This window comes from Hemiscyllium ocellatum, chromosome 43, assembly GCF_020745735.1.
Source record: "Hemiscyllium ocellatum isolate sHemOce1 chromosome 43, sHemOce1.pat.X.cur, whole genome shotgun sequence".
Classification (NCBI taxonomy): Eukaryota; Metazoa; Chordata; class Chondrichthyes; order Orectolobiformes; family Hemiscylliidae; genus Hemiscyllium; species Hemiscyllium ocellatum.
This window is the reverse complement of record NC_083443.1, coordinates 11,608,366-11,630,627: the sequence shown is the minus strand read 5'-3', so window position 1 is coordinate 11,630,627 and position 22,262 is coordinate 11,608,366. Positions and strand designations below refer to the sequence as shown.

The following is a 22,262-nucleotide window of genomic DNA, read 5'->3' as shown; positions in this document are numbered from 1 at the left end:
GGCGTTCAATCCAGGCAAATACAAGGTGAAACATTTTGGCAAGTCGAATTCTAAAGCGAATTATACAGTAAACTGAAGACCCTTGGGAAAAGTTGATGAGCGGAGAGATCTGGGAGTGCAGGTCCATTGCACCCTGAAGGTTGCTGCACAGGTGATAGAGTGGTCGAGAAGGAATATGGTATGCTTGCCTTCATCGGACGGGGTACTGAGTATGAGAGCTGGTTAAATTTGGTTAAAATTGTACAAGACATTGGCTCAGCCACATTTAGAATACTGTGTACAGTTCTGGTCACCACATTACCAAAAGCATGTGGACGTTTTGGAGAAGGTGCAGAGAAGGTTTACGAGGATGTTGCCTAGTATGGAAGGTGCTAGATATGAAGAGAGGTTGAATAGGTTAGGTTTGTTTTCATTTCATTAGAAAAAAGGAGATGGGGGGGGGGGAACCTGATTGAGATCTACAAAATCATGAAGGGTGTAGACAGGGTAGACAGAGGTAAGCTTTTTCGCAGGTTGAAGGATTCAATAACGAGAAGTCACGCTATCAAGGTGAGGGGTGAAAAGTTTAAGGGGGATATACTTGACAAGTACTTTACACAGAGGGTGGTGGGTGTCTGGAACGCGTTGCCAGCAGAGATGGTAGAGGCAGGCATGGTAGATTCATTTAAGATGCATCAGGCCAGATGCATGAGTAGGTGGGGAGCAGAGGGATACAGATGCTTAGGAATTGGGCAGCAGGTTTAGACAGTAGATTTGGCTTGGCTCAGGCTTGGAGGGCTGACAGGCCTGTTCCTGGACTGTAAATTTTCTTTATTTGTTTTTGTTCATCTAGATCATTAATGTATAAAATGAAAAGTTGTGATCCCAGGTTTTAATTTAAATAAGTTTTTTTTAAAATAAATATTTTTAATGGAAACATTTTCAAATCTTTTACAAGACACTTACATACAAAAAAGAATACCAAAATACAGAAAGATAGAGGCAGTGCAGCAATGTCATATTACAATACTATTAATAATGAACTACCTAATATTTTACCAGAACAAAATGTATCTACTTAACTTAAACTACAAACAAATTAAGTAAAACTTAAATTAAACTGAATTCAAATTAACTTCAACTAAATTACATCACACTACTTTATTCTACTTCACTCATCACACCTCCACTGAGGCCCTCATCCCTGAGAGCACCAGGAACTGTACCAGTATTCTTTAACCCGGCCTCACCCTCCCAAGGCCCATGGGTACCCAGACTGATTCCCACTGCCCTAATTAATACTGCTGATAGGTCTGCGTCAATATATTTTAGAAAGGGCCTCCACACCATGTAAAACTGCTCCGTTTTGTGGTGCACCATATTTGGGAGATAGACTTGGTGAAGATGCTCCATCACCAGCCTACTCAATCCCGTAAGACCTTGTGGGTTTTCCAACATCCAATTCATTAAAATGTTTTTCCTCGCACAGTGGTAAGAATGCTACACAATCTCTTCAGTGTTCCTCCAGAGGGCACATTTGGCAACCCCAGAAATACCGGATCCACTTTAATTTCCATCTCCAGGATGTCCTTCAACTCCCTCACTATAGCACACCAGTATCTGTGGATCTTGCAACATGACCAACAGCAGAGTGTAAGAGTGCCTATACTAATTTTACATTTGGGACATCCTGGTGACACTTCTCTCTTGAACTTTGCTAGCCTCTCTGGCACCATATGAGTCCTGTGTAAAGTCTTCAATTGCATGGTCTGCATTTTGTTACATACTGAAATTTTCCTTACATTTTTCCATATATCTTCCCATACCTCCAATGAGAATTCTCTCCTAGCTCTCAATTCCACATCCTAGAGAGTCCCTCCACGTCCCATAAGGCACATCCCTTCTGTAAATGATACAAAGTACTAATCAAAAGAGCGCCTCTGCACCCGAACACACTTTTCTCCACGTCTGATTTGTAAAAGTGAGTCAGGAGCATGGTCTTCGTCTGTACGTACAAAGGAACCTCGATTATCCAAATACTGGATTATCCGAAAGAGATCTCGAGTTCCTGAAAGAAACATTAGGTCAAAGACGTGTTTCCAACAGTGATTGCGTCTTTTGTTTACAGTGATTAAACAGGCAGAGTCTCCAAATGACTGACCTCCCGTCCTCTCTCTCTTCTCCCCCCCCCCCACCCACCCCCACTACTTTCCTTGGAGTTCTACAGAGGGGTGTCCCCTAACCGCACTGTCCCCCCCCATATCCCTTCCCCAGATAACCGGACCAACATTGCCTTGTACAAGGCAGAGGTGGAACATGTCAAAACGTTGCAATAAAAAGTTGTGTGTGGGGCTGTGTGCGCGCGCTGTTTGGAGACTTACCCCATAAAGGCAAGAGGAGCAGTCTTATTGTTGGTGTCCAGTCCAGCTGCCCCGGAGAGGGGCGGGGGCAGTGCTGGATGGAGATGGGAAGGTGGGCGGGGGCACTGTTGGATAGTTGGGAGGGCGTGGGCTTTGGGGCGGAGTCTTGCACACTGTGCGCTTCTGCAGTTTCCTGAATGGGGAGCAAACTTTAAAAACTCTTGAGCCCCAGAGGAAAGGCATTTAACTGATTAACCGAATAATCGATTATCCAAATAAAATAGTGTCCGCCCATCTTATTCAGATAATCGAGGTTCCCCTGTAATCCCTTATCTGCAAGTACTGGAAAAGGTCTCTATTAGACAATCCATATTTCTGATTTAGCTGGCTAAATGACATCAAGACCTCCCTCTCAAATAAATCTCCCAGACAAGAGATTCCCTTATTCTCCCATTACATAAAGCCGGAGTCCATTGCTCCAGGTTTAAATCCTTGGGTTCCCATTAACGGAGTAAATGGTGAAGTCTTAAGCCAATTGGCCTCGTCTTGCATCATTATGCTCCAGGCTCTCACCATATTTAAAACGATTGGACTCTTACAGTGCTCGGTCACGGACTTCATCTTATCCATAAATAATAGATAACTAGGGGACATCTCGACTGCGAGGCTTCAACATCAAGCCAATGATGAGTCACACACACAGAGTCACCAACACAAGCTAACAGGGCGCTTATTTGATATCTCTTCAAGTCTGGAAGACCCGCCCTTCCCTCACCCCTGCAAAAGCTGCAATTTGGTAAATTTGATTAGGAGGCGCCTGCAACACGAAATAAAAGAACCTCACCAACCACTGAGCCTCCATAATACTCGTCTGGGTTGCAACAACAGGACTATTCTCATGGGGGACAACAGGCGAGGAAGAACATTCATTTTAATCATGGCTATTCGGCCTAACCATGATAACGGTAATCCCTCCCACCTCTGCAAATTCTGTTTATCCTCTCCAGTAATTGTATATATTTAGCTTTATATAGCTGGTGGAAGACAGGGGTAATAAAAATTCCCAAATGTAAAAAAATGTTTTGACGACCATCTAAACGGGAATTGCATTCCATCAGGCACCTCCACTAGATCCTCCCCCCACTCCACCGGCATGACTTCCGATTTTGTAAAGTTGATCCTGTAGCCCAAAAAACTGCCAAAGAAATTGCTTGAATCAATTGAGGAATGAATTCCTCCGGATCGGCCAAGAAATAAAGGACAGTGGTTAGCAGTGCTGCCTCACAGCGCCAGAGACCCGGGTTCTATTCCCGCCTCAGGCAACTGTCTGTGTGGAGTTTGCACATTCTCCCAGTGTGTGTGTGCGTTTCCTCCAGGTGCTCCGGTTTCCTCCCACAGTCTAAAAATGTGCAGGTTAGGTGAATTAGCCATGCTAAATTGCCCGTAGTGTTAGGTGATGGGGTAAATTTAGGGGAACTGGTCTGGGTGGGTTGCTCTTTGGAGGGTCGGTGTGGACTTGTTGGGCCCAAGGGCCTGTTTCCACACTACAAGTAATCTAATCTAACATCAGCATATAGATTGATCTTATGCTCCCTCATTCCCACCCCTGGCACCAGTATTTCAGGATCCCTCCTGATAGCCTCAGCTAACTGCTCAATGGCCAAGGTAAATAACAGCGTTGACAGAGGACACCCCTGTCGACTATCCCTCCCAATATTAAAGTTACCTTAGTGCAGTTTATGATGACTGCTGCTTCAGGATCATTATACAATACCACCACCCATCTGGAAAAGGCTCCCCCCAGACCAAAGCGCTCTAGGACCCCAAACAGGTACGACCATTCTATCCAATCACATGCCTTTTCTGGGTCTGGGGAGACTACCATACCCAGGATCAATCTTTGCTGGCATACCTGCACTATGTTCAGTACCCTGCTGATATTGATGGAGGAACTACGACCCTTGACAAAACCCGTCTAATCATCTTTCATAATCTAGGGCAACACCTTTTCCAACCTCAGGGCCAGCATCTTGGATAGAATTTTAAAATCTACATTCAACAGTGATATTGGTCTGCATGAAGCAAACTCTCCGGGGTCTTTCCCCTTCTTTAAAATGAGAGTGATATTAGCCTCCCTAAGATGGCAGGATGGCAGACAATCCTGTGCATATGAATAGCTGTACATCCCCAGAAGTGGCTCCACCAACACATTTATGAATTACTTAAAGAATTCACTTGGGATTCCATCTGGCCTTGGTGCGTTGCCACCATGGAGATGCTTAACGCTTCCTGTTCTGTGTTTATACTGGGGAGGTCCAGGTTCTCAAAAAAGGGCTGCATTCTCACTGCACAGTGTTCACCTCCCTCCGGCTGCAAAGTATTCCCTAAATCTAACATTGATCTTCTTCAACTCACGGGTAACCGTGCCAGCCTTCTCTTTAACAGACATAATAGATTGGGAAGTATTTTTCTTCCTAGCCAGATAGATATCTGGCAGATCTCCAAATTAATACTTTTTTTTGTCAGCCATGTGTGCAATGAATCGAGAGCTGCCCAGAGGGCTGTGACGCTGGTTGTACCAGAGTTGATATCCCAGAAGGCCCAGAACCCTAACTTGTGATGTACTCAATGAACTTGCTATCCCTTAACAGGGAGGGTCCATGCACCAGTGTTGTACACCCATTCCACCACCCTGGATTTTAACATGCATGGTCCTAGACAGCTATATTCACAATTTTGCATGCCAATGTTCTGTCGGAACAATAAGATGGCATAAAAAAACATGCCAATTCGCGTATGGCACTTGTGTAGGTTGGAGTAGAAAGTAAAGTCTCTTCCATTAGGGTGGAAGTGCCTCCATACATCCACTAATTCCAACTTCTCACATATGTCCACCAACTGCTTAGATTGCACAGGCATACTTGCTGGGCACCTTGACACCAGGTCAACCTCAGGAGCTATTAGGCGATTAAAAATCCCCTCCTATGATTGTGCTGCACATCCCAAGACCCGTGAATTTAGTGACTGCATCAACTAGAAATTTAAGAGGGTGCGCCTGGGGACAATACATTCAGGATGCCATTCTCTTTTCCATGTATTAGAGCTTTAAAGAATGATGAACCATCCATATTTGGCTTTAATTTGCTCAGTTATCTGGAAAGGGAGGTTCCTTCTTAATAGTATAGCCACTCCTCTACTCTTACAGCTAAAGGAGAAGAATACCCTGTTATAACCCCCCACTGCAGTTTCAGATGTTCCTTAGCAGTTAAGTGCATCTCTTGCAGCAGGGCGATGTCTACCCTTTCCTTCCTAATGCTTCACAGCACCTTCCTTCCTTTAAATGGGGAATGGCTCCCTTTTACATTCCAGGTGTACCACCTGATCAAATCACTAGCCATGATCGTCCAGGGCAGCCTGTCGTTTCCCAAGAGGAGGACGTTTAACTGAGGTGCGGTGAGTGACAAAGACATTAACTCTATGAAGTCTAAAAAAAACTCCTCCTATAAAAGCTACAACTAAAAAACTAACCACTACATTTAACGTAAGCAAACACCCAAATAATCCCCAATTCATGACCGATCTCCCACCATGCCAATAGGGGGCACTCCTCCCAATCCTTGTTACCATCCCAATTTCCTCTAGTTGAGGCCATGCCCTAGCACCAGACAATTCACGGATAAATAAAACCTGTTATTTACTTTCTGAGAGTTAACAATGGATACCCATCTCCACCCACTTTCACTCATCTTAACCACAGGTACAGCTACCCCCAATCCAAAAACAAAAAGGACAGCAGTAAAAAAAAACCCAGAAAATACCCAATCAACCAAATTACGAAATAATTCTGATTTAACATCAAGGCAATACATATAAAGCCAATAACCACAAAAAAGGGGGGCAAGCAGAAAAGGAGCAATTAAAAGTAAAAATACAAAAACCCATATCATTGTCCCTAATAATGCTCCCTCCACTCTGACCCAAGAATTCAAAGTTCTTCGCCTTTGCTGCAGAATCAAATTATATACCACCCCTCCATGAGCAAAACGCAAGAGTCAGATATCTCAAGGATTATCCCTCAACTTTCTCTTAACTTCATCAAATGCCCTTCTCTTCTTAATTACGGCTCCTGAGAAATACTGAAAAAAATTATTCTTGAGCTTTAGTGCATTAAAGCCTGTGAATCTCTTCCCAATCTTCTTGCTCTTTCAATAACTGTTGTTCTTTATGATGCAGGAGTCACACTGGGACTGAGTGGGGCATGGGTCCAACCCGGACCTGTGCATTGCAATCTGGTGGGCCTGCTCCACACTCAACAGACCCAACTTCAACTCGGGCCCCAGGAACTTCGGGAGCTATTTCTCCATGAAGCCAATGAGGTCTTAGCCTTCCTCTCGCTCCAGAAGACCCACAAGCTGTAAGTTTTTTCTTCTGTTTTGTTTTCCAGGTAGTTCACTTGCTTCTGAAGGAGCTGAACTGGTCTTCCAGTGTTTGGATCCTTCCTTCACAGACTGCCACCATAGTCTCCAATGTGCGGTCCTCTCTTCCACTGCCTCTACTCTTTGGTCCAACAATTGAATTTCCTGTTCATGCTTTTTCAGCATGGCAGATAGTGGTTCCACTGCTGCTTCAACCTTTTCTCTGAGTTTGACAAACTCAGAGTAACTGCTGCTGCCCCATTAAATTCAAAGGGACCATCCCAGGAGTTTGAGCAATGGTGCAACACCCCCAATGCAGCAGGGGGGTGTCCTACCAGCTGCACTCCTTTCAGCCTCTTGCTTTTGTCTTCATACTGGTCTTAAAGATGTCACACCACAATTTTAGCAGCTCCAGATGTTCAGTAAATTTATATCAGCAACTTTTTTTTCCTAGGGGTGGTTAACAAGGGGGTGGGGAAGGATAAAGGTCGACCTTGCCAGGAGGTATGGCACAGTGTCCAGTACAGCAGACCACTCAGACTGCCGCCATCTTGGATCCCCTGTAGTGCTGTTGTTAATACAAAGATATGAAAGAGAAAGATTAAGTCAAGGGAAAGGAAGGACAGAAACAATTCTGTTCTGGGGAGAAGGATGAAATAAAGATAAGAATTTGAGAATAAAGAGCTTGCTCATGAATACCATAAAGAAAAAAGAAAAATTAGACTATTTTGGTGTGGATGATAGCTTAAAATTTAGGGAATCATTGAATCCCTATATCACAGAAAGAGGACATTCAGCCTCTTGTGATTGCATTGACCTTCCAAAGAGCATCCCAGCCAGACCCATCCTCCCACCCTATCCTCGTGACCCTAAATTTACCATAACTACCATAGCTGTGCATCCCTGGACGGTACAGAGCAATTTTACCAAGGCCAATCCACTTAACCTACACAGCTTTGGATTGTGTGAGGAAATTAGGCACCTGGCAGAAACCCACACAGACACAGGGGGAATCTGCAAACTCCACACAGATAAAGTCAACCAAGGCTAGAATTGAACCTGGGACCCTGGCGCTATGAGGTAGCATAATACTGGGAGTTAATTCACATGAAACAAAAATGTACAGGATATCAAATAAGTACACAGAAAGTGGGTGAACAGGACAGGAGAACCACACCTCCATCACAGTAATACAGCCTCAGCAAATAGTGATAAACAAAGCCAGGTGGGAACAGTTTTGTACCGTGGGAGTAGAGCATGTATAATTGCAAGCACTTTGTTTTGCTCACTTGCAAAGAGGAATGGTACAAATTCAACTGCTAATAGCAGCTGATACTGTGGTGAAAGCAGTCAGCTGCTTCATGAAAAGCTCCCTTGACAACATGGTCCATTTCTTATCTTATCTATTTAAAAGCTAAAGTTAATTCTCTGCTTTTATTTTTCAGTGAAGATCCAGAAGTTTACGTTACAAAATTAAAACTTAAGAAATCAGAGTAAATTCAGAGAAAATCTGAAAAACAGTTATGCTGAACATTGCTAAAACTCAGAATAAGACATTAAAAATGCTGTTTTCCTAAATAACAATCCAATCTAATAATTCATTGCTTTTATAGGGCTCACCATCAGAAACTACATCAACTTAAATTTTACTTGCAGTGAAAATGCAACCTACATTTACCATTATCAGCCATATCACTGTGGAACAGGTAAAATTGTTAAGGATTATATAAGAGAGTTGCAATCTTGCTTTAAGTAAATAATACCTTGGCATATGACCCAAGGCTGCTTTCCATGGATAGTTTCCAGTGTCGTAGCAGTGTGGTAACTGTCAATGCAGTGCTGCCATGCTCCATACCCATACGAAACAAAATCTGATATTCAATTGATGCTTAATGAATTGTTTGTATGTAGTACCAGACAGTGGACTAGATCCACTTAAAAAATTGAATTGCAAAGACTTCTGACACTGGTTCCAAAGATCCAAAGTCATGCACCAAAGTTAACAGTCCTGCATTTGCTGCATGCAATTTGTATTCTCGCATCAGTACTGTAATTCACAATTATCCCTGGACATGATTTTTTTGTTTAATAATGGGGCATTATTTTAAAATTATTTTACCATCTGCAAAAGATTAGGGAGTTACTGCCAGAAATTGTTTTAATTATTACTACAAGATTTTTTAGTAATTCTCACAGTGATGCACCAAGTAACACAATTACAGCATCTAAGCTGGTTCAGCTAAGCCAATATGATAATATTATGAACCAGGACAGGACAGGACTAGATCCACATCTCATTAATCTAGAATTACACATTTTATACTAATTATATAGTTTCTTAGCACTTATCTTTTAAACTCATGACAAAGCATCTTCAATAATATTTTCACGACCGCAACATGTACTATCTGTAAATTAAATGCTTGTAACATGACACTCCAATGAAACAATCTGACGTTCCTGTCCTTAAATATTTCTAGAAATATCAAATGATTATAATCAGTATAAACTCTGATGCATTATTTGTAACGTGAACATTAAAGTGTGTAATGTCATTACCAAACTCCATACTCTTTTTCAACAACTGAATATTTTTTCTGCTGGATATGGAGTTTCTTTTTAAAAAATAACTGATTGTGGAATTGAAAGGCCAATCAGTCTCCTGTAACAGCTCCAACATCTACATCTATGGTGACTTTCAAGGGTTTCAAAAGATTTGGCACGACTATAAGTGGTGTTGTGGTTAACACTGCTTTTAAATTCTCAAATGCCTCTTGGTACAATTCTGTCCATGGAAATTTCATGTTCCTTTTTGACAAATCGGTCAATGGCGCCGTGCGTATCTGATGTTGTGCCCGAAGAATGCCACTTCTGCCTTCGCAAATTCTGTTTTTTGCCAAGTTTATGACCAACTTTGCCTTCCATAGAATGGCTAAAGAGCACTAAGTCATCTATGTAGACAGACAGCACAATTAATCAATCCTGCAACAACTCTACTGTAGGGTTTCTAATACTTTGTTCATAATCCTCTGAAAAGTGGCTGACGCTTTTTCATTCCAAAGGGCATTACCTTAAATTGATAGAGTCCATTTGGGCCTACAAAAGCAGAAACTTCTCCAACAAAGAAATTTGCCAATAGCCATGACGTAAGTCCAACTTTGTGATGTAAGTGGCTTGATCTACTTTTTCCACATCAATCCTCCAGCCTTGGAATTGGGTAAGTCAGATTTAGTTGCAGCATTGACCTTCCGATGATCTATGCAGAATTGTTCAGTACCATCAGGTTTGGGAACCAATACGATCAACAAACTCCACTTCTTTTGACTTGTCTCTATGGTCTTCTTACAGCATCGCTTCCACATCCTTCTGAACCTGCACTGCTTTGAAGGGATTAAGCTGATAGGGGTGTTGTTTTATTGGAACTGCATACCCTACATCAACCCCATGTACTCCAGCATTCGTCACCCCCATAGGTCCTCATAGCACTGTAACAAGTGTTTCATGCCAGTTCTCTGGACCTGGGTCAGATAGCTCACTACCCGATCACAGTTCTGAAAGACTTCCTCATTAGCAATTTATTTTGAGGCACATCACAATTAAAATCATCTGGATTTGATTCTTCACTCTGAATGGCAGTAAATAATACGTTTCTCTGGTTCCCTTTCCCTGTCATAGTAAGGTTTCAGTATGTTCATATGACACACCAATTTTTTTTTCCCTTTGGCATCTTTACCAGATAATTCACCCAACTTAAGTTTTTCTCAATTGGATTGGGACCACTAAACCTTGCTTTGAAGGGATCTCATACCACTGGTAACAGCACCAACATTTTGTCCCCACGGGCAAATGCATGAATTTCTTATGTGCTTCATAAGGTGCTGTGCTACCTCCAAATGTTGTTTAGCTGATTCACTTACTCTGTTTAACATTTCTCTCACCTCATACAAAATTTGCCAGCACTCCTGGATTCCATGCAATCTAACCTTCCAGAGCAACCTACCTCATGGAATCTTATCAAAGGCCTTACTGAAATCCATATAGTCTACGTCTACTGCCCCACCCTTGCCAACCTACCTGGTCACTTCATCGAATAACCCTAACAAATTTGTGAGGCATGATCTCCAATTCACAAAGGCAAGCTGACTACTCCTAATCAAACCCTGACTTTCCAAATGCATGATTATCTTAACCCTCAGAATCTTCAAGTAACTTACCAATCACAGGTGTTAAGCTTACTGGTCAATAGTTCCAAAGCTCTTCTTTGCAGCCCTTCTAGAATAATGGCACGACATTCGCTACCCTACAGTCTTCCAGGACCTCACCTATGGCCAACAACCATGCAAAAATATCAGCCAGAGCCCTCACAAATTCCTCTGTAGCCTCTTGCAATGCTCTCAGATATACCTAGTCAGGTCCAGGAGATTTATCCACCATCATTCATTATAATACATCCAGCACCTCCTCTACTGTGATGTGGACGGTCCAAGATATCACCACTAACTTTGCCAAATTCCCAAGTCCTTATGTCTTTCCCCATGGTAAACACAGAGGAGAAATATTCATTGAAAACCTCATCCATCTCTTGCGGTTCTACAACATGCGTCAACTTTAGTCCTTGAGGGGCCCTATTCTCTCCCTAGTTATTCTTTTTCCTTTAACATACTTAAAAGTATTTCTTTGTAGTCACCCTAATCTTCTCAGCCAAGTCTATCTCATGCCCCCTTTTTTTTCACTCCTGATTTCCTTCTTCAATAAACTCCTTCATTTGAAGAAGCTTTTACACGCATTATAATTGATTGTCTAGGTCCCTCCCTTAAACTAAATGTGGGGACCAGTACTTGCTAACCGTAATGGATATGCCTACCAGGTTTCCAGAATCAATTCCATTATGAAATGTCAAGGCAAAAAAAGGTTGTGGAAGAGTTGCTTGCTTTCTTTATCCATTATGGATTACTAAGGAGATTTGGTCAGACCAAAGATCCAGTTTTACTGCCAAGTTATTTAAGGAGATCATGGACAGTTTCGGCATCAAACATTTAATATTCCTGAATCCCACAGAGTATCAGAAAGGTGGCATCAGACCTAAAGACCATGTTGAGAGCATATTGCCAGGATAACCCAAATGATCAAGATAAAGGTGTCCCATTTATTTTGTTTGCTATCAGAGATGCTGCAAATGAATAGAAATTGGCTTGATAGTTGGAAGCAAAGGGCAATAATAGTAGAAGAATGCTTGTTAGACTGGAGGCCTGTGACTAGTGGTGTCTCGGGGTCAGTGCTGGGCCCATCACTGTTGGTTATCTATATCAATGATTTGGATGAGAACGTACAAGGCATAATTAATAAGTTTGCTGATGACACTAAAATAGGCGGTATCGTGGACAGTGAGGAAGATTATCAGAAATTGCAGCAAGACGTTGGTTAGCTGAGGAAGTGGGCTGAGAAATGGCAAATGGAGTTTAATATAGAAAAGTAAGGTCTTGCATTTTGGAAAGTTAAGTCAAGGTCGGAGTTTCATGGTGAATGGTAGGGCCTTAAGGAGTCGAGTGGGACAGAGGGGTCTTGGAGTTCAGGTTCACTGTTCTCTGAAAGTGAAGTCAAAGGTAGACAGAGCAGTGAAGGCGGCCTTTGGCACAGTGGCCTTCATCAGTCAGGGCACGGAGTATAGAAGTTGGGAAGTTATGTTGCAATCATACAGGACGTGGGTGAGGCCGCACTTGGAGTATTCTGTTCAGTTTCTGTCACCTTGCAATTGGAAGGATGTTGCCTGGACTCAAGGGTCTGAGTTATAGGCAGAATCATTGAATAGAATTCCTACAGCGTGTAAACAGGCCCTTGGGCCCAAGTACTCCACACTGACCCTCTAAAGAGTAACCATCCAGACCCATTCCCCTACATTTATCCCAAATAATGCACCTAACCTACACATCCCTGAACATTATGGGCAATTTAGCATGGCCAATTCACTTAACCTGCACATCTTTGGATTCTGGAAGGAAACCCATGCAGATACAGGGAGAATGTGCAAACTCCACACAGATGGTCATTTGAGGCTGGAACCAAACTAGGGTCCCTCACGCCATCAGGCAGCAGTGCTAATCACTGACCCACCTTGCCGAAGAGGTTGGACAAGCTAGGACATTTTTATTTAGAGCACAGGAGACTGAGGGGGGCCTTAGAGGTGTAGAAGATCATGAGAGGCATGGATAGGGTGAATGCACTCAGTTTTTTTCCCAGGGTTGAGGAATCGAGGACTAGAGGGCATCAATTTAAGATGCGAGGAGAAAGAATAAAAGGGAAAGGAACAAAAGGGAACCTGAGGGGCAACTTTTCTTAAATGCAGAAGGTGGTATGCAGCAAATGCAATGAGCTTCAGAAGTGGTTGAGGTGGGTTCATTTACAACATTTAAAAGGCATTTGGACAAATTCATTGATAGGATAGGATTTGATGCTTATGGGGCAAGTGCAGGGAAATGAGGTTAGGGTGAATGGTCATTTTGGTCAGCATGGACCAGTTTGGGCTAAAGGGCCTGTCTCCGTGCTGTGGGACTCTGACTCTACAGGCAAAGACACTGGTTTTATCACTGCCCGCAGACTTCCTACCATCTACCACATTTGGAGGTATGGCAAATTTATGTAATCCAGGCCAATGAAAAGTGTTTCTGTATCTTAGCCTGAGTCTCCCTCACTCCTAGATGACCTCCAAGTGGTTCATGTACTACCCACACTACTTCCTCTGTATATTCTACGGACAGCACGATTTGATGAACTTCCGCCGATTTCTCATCTGCACTAACTTGCAAAGGTCTCTTTTTCTGCCTTAAGATTTTATCCTTAAGGTAACACTGTTCTGGAATACAGTCCGATTCCTTTACAAGTAGACTTTGTGATATAAACCCTTTTAAAATCTCATCTTTTTGTTGTAACTCCATTAACCTTTCAAAACTAAACACATCTGCCTCATACTCTATTTGCTTCGGGTTTTCTTTTACCATATCATCAAACAGAGTCAGCTAACTGGACCTCAACTCCTTCGTCTTTCTCATTTTAACTTATGGCTGTGGGATCTTGTCACCAGAGTCAGGAAAAATTCCAGAATATTTTTCTTTTAACTCCTTCGTTCCCTGCTTTTCTTTTGGCTTTGCCACTACAATGGGCATCACACCCATCTGTGATCCAGCTATATCATTTCCAAGAATAAACTGATTCCTGGAATAGTCAATTTTTCTATCACTCCCATTGTTACTTCCCCAATCTTGATTGGATTTTCGAGCCTCATCTTACACAGAGGAACACCACTTCTCTCTCCACGTCTTCCACAGATTACCACTCTGTCTGACAATATTTCAGAAGGAATGCAAATATTTTCATCTCTTACTATTAGAGACTAGTTCCCGTATCTCACAATATTTTAACTTCTTTACCTACTCTCCTCGGTAATAATGAGAAAGTCTTACCCACTCAGGTGAAGTCTTTGAAAAGATTGGGCATTATCTTACTAGCCAGTCCATGACTAAACTAGAGGGAATAGGTTTAGGGTGGGGTGGAAAGATATAAATAAGACGTGAGGGGCAACTTTTTCATGCAAGGGTGGTACATGTATGGAATGGGCTGCCAGAGGAAGTGGTGGAGGCCAGTACAATTACAACATCTATAAAAGGCTTTGGGATGGATATAGGAATAGGAAGGGTTTGGATAGATATGGGCCAGGTGCTGGCAGGTAGGACTAGACAAGGCCATGGACTCTCCTTCAGTTCCTCAACTTCTATCAGCATTTCCTTCACTGCCTTAACTAATTCCACTGGTTTAGCCTCTTTTACCACATCCTTTTTCCCAGTACCTTTCTTAAACCACCAGCACTGTGACTTTATGCATTTCACCTTATTGCAGTGAAAACACCTGAGGTCTTTCACCTCTCTTCCATTCTCTTGGGTTTCTTCACCATCAAACCAGCAGACAAGGGAGGCGCGGTAGTAGTTTGGCATACCGACCTGTATACCGCTGAGGCCAAACACCTCCTCCTACTGCCCCCTTGATCATGACCCCACCTCCCACCACCAAACCATCATCTCCCAGACCATCCATAATCTCATCACCTCAGGGGATCTCCCATCCACCGCCTCCAACCTCATAGTCCCACAACCCCGCACCGCCCGTTTTACCTCCTGCCCAAAATCCACAAACCTGACTGCCCCGGCCGACCCATTGTCTCAGCTTGCCCCTGCCCTACGTAACTCATCTCTGCATACCTCGACACGGTCCTGTCCCCTTTAGTCCAAGAACTCCCCACCTACGTTCGGGACACCACCCACGCCCTCCACCTCCTCCAGGATTTTCGCTTCCCCAGTCCCCAACGCCTTATCTTCACCATGGACATCCAGTCCCTGTACACCTCCATCACCCATCATGAAGGACTCAAAGTCCTCCGCTTCTTCCTTTCCCGCCATACCAACCAGCACCCTTCCACTGACACCCTCCTTCGACTGACTGAACTGGTCCTCGCCCTGAACAACTTCTCTTTCTAATCTCCCACTTCCTCCAAACTAAAGGAGTTGCCATGGGCACCCGCATGGGCCACAGCTATGCCTGTCTCTTCGTAGGATATGTGGAACAGTCCATCTTCCGCAGCTACACTGGCATCACCCCCCACCTTTTCCTCCGCTACATCGATGACTGTATCGGCGCTGCCTCGTGCTCCCACAAGGAGGTTGAACAGTTCATCCACTTTACCAACACCTTCCACCCCGACCTCAAATTTACCTGGACCGTCTCAGACTCCTCCCTCCTCTTCCTAGACCTTTCCATTTCTATCTCGGGCAACCGAATCAACACAGACATCTACTATAAACCGACTGACTCCCACAGCTACCTAGACTACACCTCCTCCCACCCTGCCCCCTGTAAAAACACCATCACACATTCCCAATTCCTTCGTCTCCGCCGCTTCTGTTCCCAGGAGGACCAGTTCCAATACCGTACAGCCCAGATGGCCGCCTTCTTCAAGGACTGCAGATTCCCCCCAGACGTGATCGACGATGCCCTCCACCGCATCTCCTCCACTTCCTGCTCCTTCGCCCTTGAGCCCCACCCCTCCAACCGCCACCAGGACAGAACCCCACTGGTTTTCACCTACCACCCCACCAACCTCCATATACAACGTATCATCCACCGTCATTTCTGCCACCTCCAAACGGACCCCACCACCAGGGATATATTTCCCTCTCCTATCAGCGTTCCCAAAAGACCACTCCCTCCGTGACTCCCTCGTCAGGTCCACACCCCCCACCAACCCAACCTCCACTCCCGGCACCTTCCCTGCAACCGCAAGAAATGCAAAACTTGCGCCCACACCTCCTCCCTTACTTCTCTCCAAGGCCAAGGGATCCTTCCATATCCGCCACAAATTTACCTGCACCTCCACACACATCATCTATTGTATCCGCTGCACCCGATGTGGCCTCCTCTATATTGGGGAGACAGGCCGCCTACTTGCAGAACGTTTCAGAGAACACCTCTGGGACACCCGAACCAACCAACCCAACCACCCCGTGGCTGAACACTTTAACTCCCCCTCCCACTCCACCAAGGACATGCAGGTCCTTGGACTCCTCCATCGCCAGACCATAACAACATGATGGTTGGAGGAGGAGCGCCTCATCTTCCGCCTGGGAACCCTCCAACCACAAGGGATGAACTCAGATTTCTCCAGTTTCCTCATTTCCCCTCCCCCCACCTTGTCTCAGTCGAATCCCTCGAACTCAGCACCGCCTTCCTAACCCGCAATCTTCTTCCTGACCTCTCCGCCCCCACCCCACTCCGGCCTATCACCCTCACCTTGACCTCCTTCCACCTATCACATCTCCATCGCCCCTCCCCAAGTCCCTCCTCCCTACCTTTTATCTTAGCCTGCTGGACACACTTTCCTCATTCCTGATGAAGGGCTTATGCCCGAAACGTCGAGTTCCTGTTCCTTGGATGCTGCCTGACCTGCTGCGCTTTTCCAGCAACACATTTTCAGCTCTGATCTTCAGCATCTGCAGACCTCACTTTTTTCTTCCCTAATGTAATCTACTTTGTTTGTCATTGAAGGATCTCCCTCGTCCCAATTTCTATGCCTCACAAAATGAAATGGCTGTCAGAAGCTAGATTTCAACATTACTGTGTATTTAATCCGCTATCTCCACAGCTTTTCTCGCTATTAACTTTCTGTTCCTCGACATGAGTTACCACTTCTGGAAATGAGCTTTTAAATCAAAATAATATCTCTAAGAGCCTCATACATCTTTTTGAACTTTAATGTTCTCATTCATCTATTGACGCTTCTCTGTTAATTATTTCAAACTCGATACAAGTATAATCTGGCTTCTTTCTTAAATTTTTGAACCGTTGTCTACATGCTACTAGTAGAAATTCATAGGCATTCGAAATAGTCTTTTTGACTTCTTCATATTCTCCCGATACCTCCTTACAGCATTGCAAACATCTCACTAGTCCTGCCGACCAACTTGGTCTGAATTAACATTACCCAGAGACTCTGGCCGGTTTATCTGTGTAGCCAATTTCTCAATGGATATGAAAAATCCTCTACTTTTTTTTTCATAGAACTTTGGTAAGGTTAGGACAACATAGTATATATTCTTGCCAAGCTGTTGGCAACTATAAGTTTGCTCATCATTGTCACTTCCATCCAGTACTTTTACTTCTGTCATTTGAAGGCTTTTTGTTTCAAGTTCCAGCTTCATATTTTCCAATTCATTCCCTTTATCTTTTTCCCCTTCTTCTCTCTTTTTTCCCCTTTTTTCTACTGGGCCTTCCTCTCCATTTAATTTTCCTAAACTTTTAACCATAATTCAAACTGCTTCATTTCCCCTTTATCTACCTTTAAATTCACTTTAACTTCAACTGCCTCATGTGCAATTTGATTTTTTTCTTTCTATCTCGACTGCAGTTGACTGTTTATCTGATAATACCTTGTCTAGTTGCTTGGCTAACTCCATTACAATTTCAGCTTTCCTATTATCCCTAATTAAACCCAATTTTAGCCTTCTGTAAGTAAGTGTCACCCTTTTCTGTCTTTTTAAACTTTCTTGGCAAATTCGGGAACTACCCCTCGACCCCCAAATCTTCTTTAGCAATGTTAAAAGCCATTTCCCCACTTTGGATTTTACCAACAAGTGACCGAAATCAAAGTGGAAAGTGGAAAAACTGTTTACATTTTATTTAAAGATCTAGGATACTAGTCCCCAAGCATGTTTAAATCTGTGCACTCTAAACTTGTTCAAATCTATCCAATCTGTCAAAATCCCAGACCCAATCTGTTCAAATTATGGTCCCGAGCCCCCAAACTGTTATAAAGCAGAGGATGACCACCTCACCCTACAATCTGTTAAAAAAGAGAAAAGGAGGTATAACCTGCTTTTCAGCAACCTTTAAATCGGTAAATAAAACAAAGCCCCGACACTCACTTCAAAATCAACAAGTAACAATTTATTTGTCTAACTCTAACAGTGAGCAAATTATTTAAAAAATGATTAAATCCCTTCTAACTATTCTGGAATAAAACAAAATTCTAATGGTATGCTGTTCCAAAAAAAAACAAGTCCCACTCATGACAGGATGCCAACTTGCTGATTGTTTCAGAAAATATCTCTGGGACACCCACACCAAACTAATCCCACCGCCCCATGTCTGGACAAGTTAACTTCCCCTCTTATTCCATCAAGGATATGAAGGTGCTGGGTTTCCTCCATCGCCAAAACCTAATTACCCGACCCCTGGACAAAGAACACCCAGTCCCAAGCCTCCAACTCAGCACCGCCCTCTTGACCTGTCGATCCTCCTTCCTAACTATCCACTCCATCCCCCCCACCCCCATCCTCCAATGAATATCTCGCCCCCTGGCCCACGAGGCTCATTACTGACGAAGGGCTTATGCCCAAAACATCAATTCTCCTGCTCCTCAGATGCTGCCTGATTTGCTGTGAATTAGCCCAGTAAACTATTCAGTTTAAGGTCAATTAGGGATGAGCAACAAACTCTAGGACTTGCCAGTAACGCTCATTTACCATGGAAAAAAGACAAATACATTTTTGCTCAGTTTCATCCTTTTATGTAAAACATGGATACTGATGGAAAGATCAAATGGCCTGTGGCAAGTACTTCAAAAATGAATTCAAACCACAATTTACATCAAAAGGACTCCAGTTTTTGTGAATTTTGATGACTGAAGAGTTAGCTCACCTCCCTCACACTCATTCTTTCAGTCTATGCCAGTCCCTACGATGATAATCAGCATCCTATGAGTAAACTGAAATAATCAAGAAACAATAAACATTTAACGATAACTCATATTATGCTTTTAAAAGGAGTCTTTATTTGTGATTCAGTTTAAGCCATTTGAAACTTGGAACAATGATACGTGATACCAGATTACTAAATAACAGATATTCTCACAAAGAGAATTCTAAATGTACAAGTCGTTTGTTTACAAACATCTGATCCAAAGATGGCCCAAACAATGTGTGAAAGAGCATTGTAATTTACTGAGTTTATTAACATGGTTTATTTAAAATAAACAAAATAGCAATGCATGATGTTTACAAAACTATTCCAAATACTATAACTTCAACTTGCAGTTTTAATTAGCATAATATTTTCACAAAATCAGATTTAGAGTATTTTCTAACCCTCAATTTACTTTATCTTAACGTACCAGTAAGCATAGGTTAATCCACACAAACTAAGAGATGAATTTCAATCACGACGGCTGCTATCTGTCTAGGGTCCCACTTCAGGCAATATATATTCCTTCCTCCCTTGTTCTCTGACAGGGTGCAGATCAGTAGGTACTGGAAGTCAACTCGTATCGCATTCCAGTGATGGTTCAAAGTGTGAGAGGCCAGACCAGAAATCAAGTAAAGCAGAAAATACAATGTTGGAAATATATAGGTTCACTACATCTGTATGTCAAATGAGAACCATAATATTTTGGACATGTATCCTTTGTTGGTTTCAGATGCTGACATGCACTCTTCTATATGTACAGTATTTCTGTATCTTTTTTTAAGATAAGTGCAGCAGTTTGACTTTCCAGAAATCAAATCAATGATTGCACTAGGACAACACAGTTGTCCAATGAGTTATTTAAGGAAATATTATTAACATTTCTGAAGTACTCTGTACTTCTGGAAGACTTGGAAGTACTTTGAATACGCCTTTGTAAAAATCAGTTTATTTATATACTGCACAAATAGGAGTAATCCAAGTGAACAAAGTTAAGGCAGATACTTGCCTGTCAGGATGGATTTTGTTTTGAAAAGCTGTACTTTAAGAATACACAGTTGTGTATGTTCCAAAAGGCTACCTACCAAGAGTAAACTTGGTACATTTCTTCCTCAGTAGATCAATAGCAATTGAGTTATGGGCTTGAGATATTTGCAAAGAATGTTGACAAAGAATGGCCCGAAACGTCGAATTTCCTATTCCTTGGATGCTGCCTGACCTGCTGTGCTTTAACCAGCAACACATTTTCAACAAAGAATGGCATAAGTCATAAACAGAATAAATTATCAATATAGCAGACTTTGTCCCAAAACAATGTCACAAAATATCCTACACAAGTGATTGAGGCTTGAATGTTAGTGGTCATTGTTCATTCAAAAAATAATTCTGAAGTCACACAAACTATACATAGGACCTTCACACTAGCATAATATTCCAAGTAACACACCACCATGATGCAATCTCTACTTTTATCAGTACTTATTTTGATTTGCCTTCAAAATGTTTTGAAAAAGAAAATACAAATTGAAATAATTATGACCACAACCATGGATTTAAAAATCTAACAAATTGACTTCTATTTTTGAGCCATATTTTTCCCCCAAATAATCTGTCACTCTCTGAAAGGCCAGATTCATAATCTTCTCAAAAACCCTTGGAACAATTTCTGATCACCACTGGGTTGTAACAGAGCAAATACTTTTCTACATATTATTTTCTTGTCATACATACCTTTATTGTCTCTAACGTGGATGAATTCCTGTTTGACCTACTATTCTAAAACACTACATAAACAGAAAACTGTACTGGTGAATTACACTATCTGTACAGTGCCAAAATTTCAAAACAGTTCAGACAACACAATGGCTTGAGTAGACTTTCATACCATATCTTAAAACCTGATTGTGTCACAACACAGGCGCAAGTAGCAGTTGCCCCATGTCAACATTTTACGACGGGTGACATTCGATTTGCAAATTCAATCACAACTCATTCAGAATATAGAACAAGCAGGCAAAAAAATGTTTATCGATAAACTCTGGGCAATATATTCACAACCACACGTCGTAATCTCCCTCACACAGTACTGCCAATCTGAACTCAAATCAGCTGCTTCAGTTCCTAACTTTAACCAAGAGAAACACGATTAGACAAAGATTCGCATACAACACACCATATTGTGCGCATTGAAAACTACAGATTTAACCTTAAAAATAAGCATCTGTCGCGAACCACACAGACAGGAATCGCTTCAAAAAAAAACAACTCGAGCAACAGGTCAAACAAATTAATTCCAAAAACGAAAAAGAAAACAAAGTCGTACCGAAACCTGGGAAACTCTTCGGAAGCAACGACTTGGCTACATTTTGCTCGCTACCTCCCGAAACTCAGATTTAAAAAAATACATATAAAGGGTCCCCGCCCCGAATACCTCTCAGACTTTCTGTAACAGAAGATTCCCGGTGTTGGAAGCTATCCCAAATCCTTGCTGTCTTCCCACATTCCCATCAGGCCGAAAACAGGGCGGCTCACTCCCTCTGACTGCTCCGCCACCAGCTCCATTCCTCTCCTCCCCAACCAGGCAACACTCCACTTCAACAACTCTCACTTACTCACTCCCTCCCTCCGACAAAAAAAACTCGCTCAAGACGTACCCCAAAAATAAAACACGTACTCACCCACAGAGTCGTCTCCAAAGCGGTCTAAATCCTATTTCCACCACGAATAATGCTCCTTTCGGATAATATTTGTACAAATCTCCAAATAGCAATCCAAACCGCGCTGCTAATCGCCGTCGGGTCTCTCCGTCGCTCCCTTCACAGGCACGCGCCCGTTCACTCTCGCTGCGCGCGCTTCCAACCGCCCCACCTCGCGCACGTCCCTCGCGACTGTCACCGAGCGCCCGCACGTACACCATCAGGCCCCGCCAACACTCAGAAAACCAAATATGCCGGCGGTATGCGTCGAGAGACTGGTAATTGGCGGGTAAGAGAAGCTGCCATTGAGTGAGCGCGTTGGGAAAGTTTGGAGAGAAGCCCAAAACAGAACCCGATCGGGAGGGAGGGAGGTGGATGTGGAGTGGGAGAGAAGGGAAGTGGGGAAAGTGGAGGGGGAAGGGGGAAGGGGGAAGGGGGAAGGGGGAAGGGGGGGGAAGGGAGGGGGAAGTGGGGGGGGAAGTGGGGGGGAAGGGGGAAGTGGGGGGGAAGAAGGGGGAAGTGGGGGGGGG

At 43.1% G+C, this 22,262-nt stretch overlaps 1 protein-coding gene across 3 annotated transcripts in view; it reads right to left on the bottom strand.

Moving 5' to 3' along the window:
* bmpr1aa (bone morphogenetic protein receptor, type IAa) overlaps positions 1 to 21,866 on the bottom strand; it is a 281,777-nt gene extending 259,911 nt beyond the window's left edge. For 2 of the 3 annotated variants that reach the window (XM_060854179.1, XM_060854180.1), the window contains exon 1: positions 21,715 to 21,866. The gene's annotated coding sequence lies outside the window, so the exon portion shown is untranslated. Of the gene's footprint in view, positions 1 to 21,467; positions 21,503 to 21,714 lie in introns of those variants that run through there. The other variant, XM_060854181.1, reaches the window with a different exon arrangement.
* Positions 21,867 to 22,262: the final 396 nt, after the last annotated feature.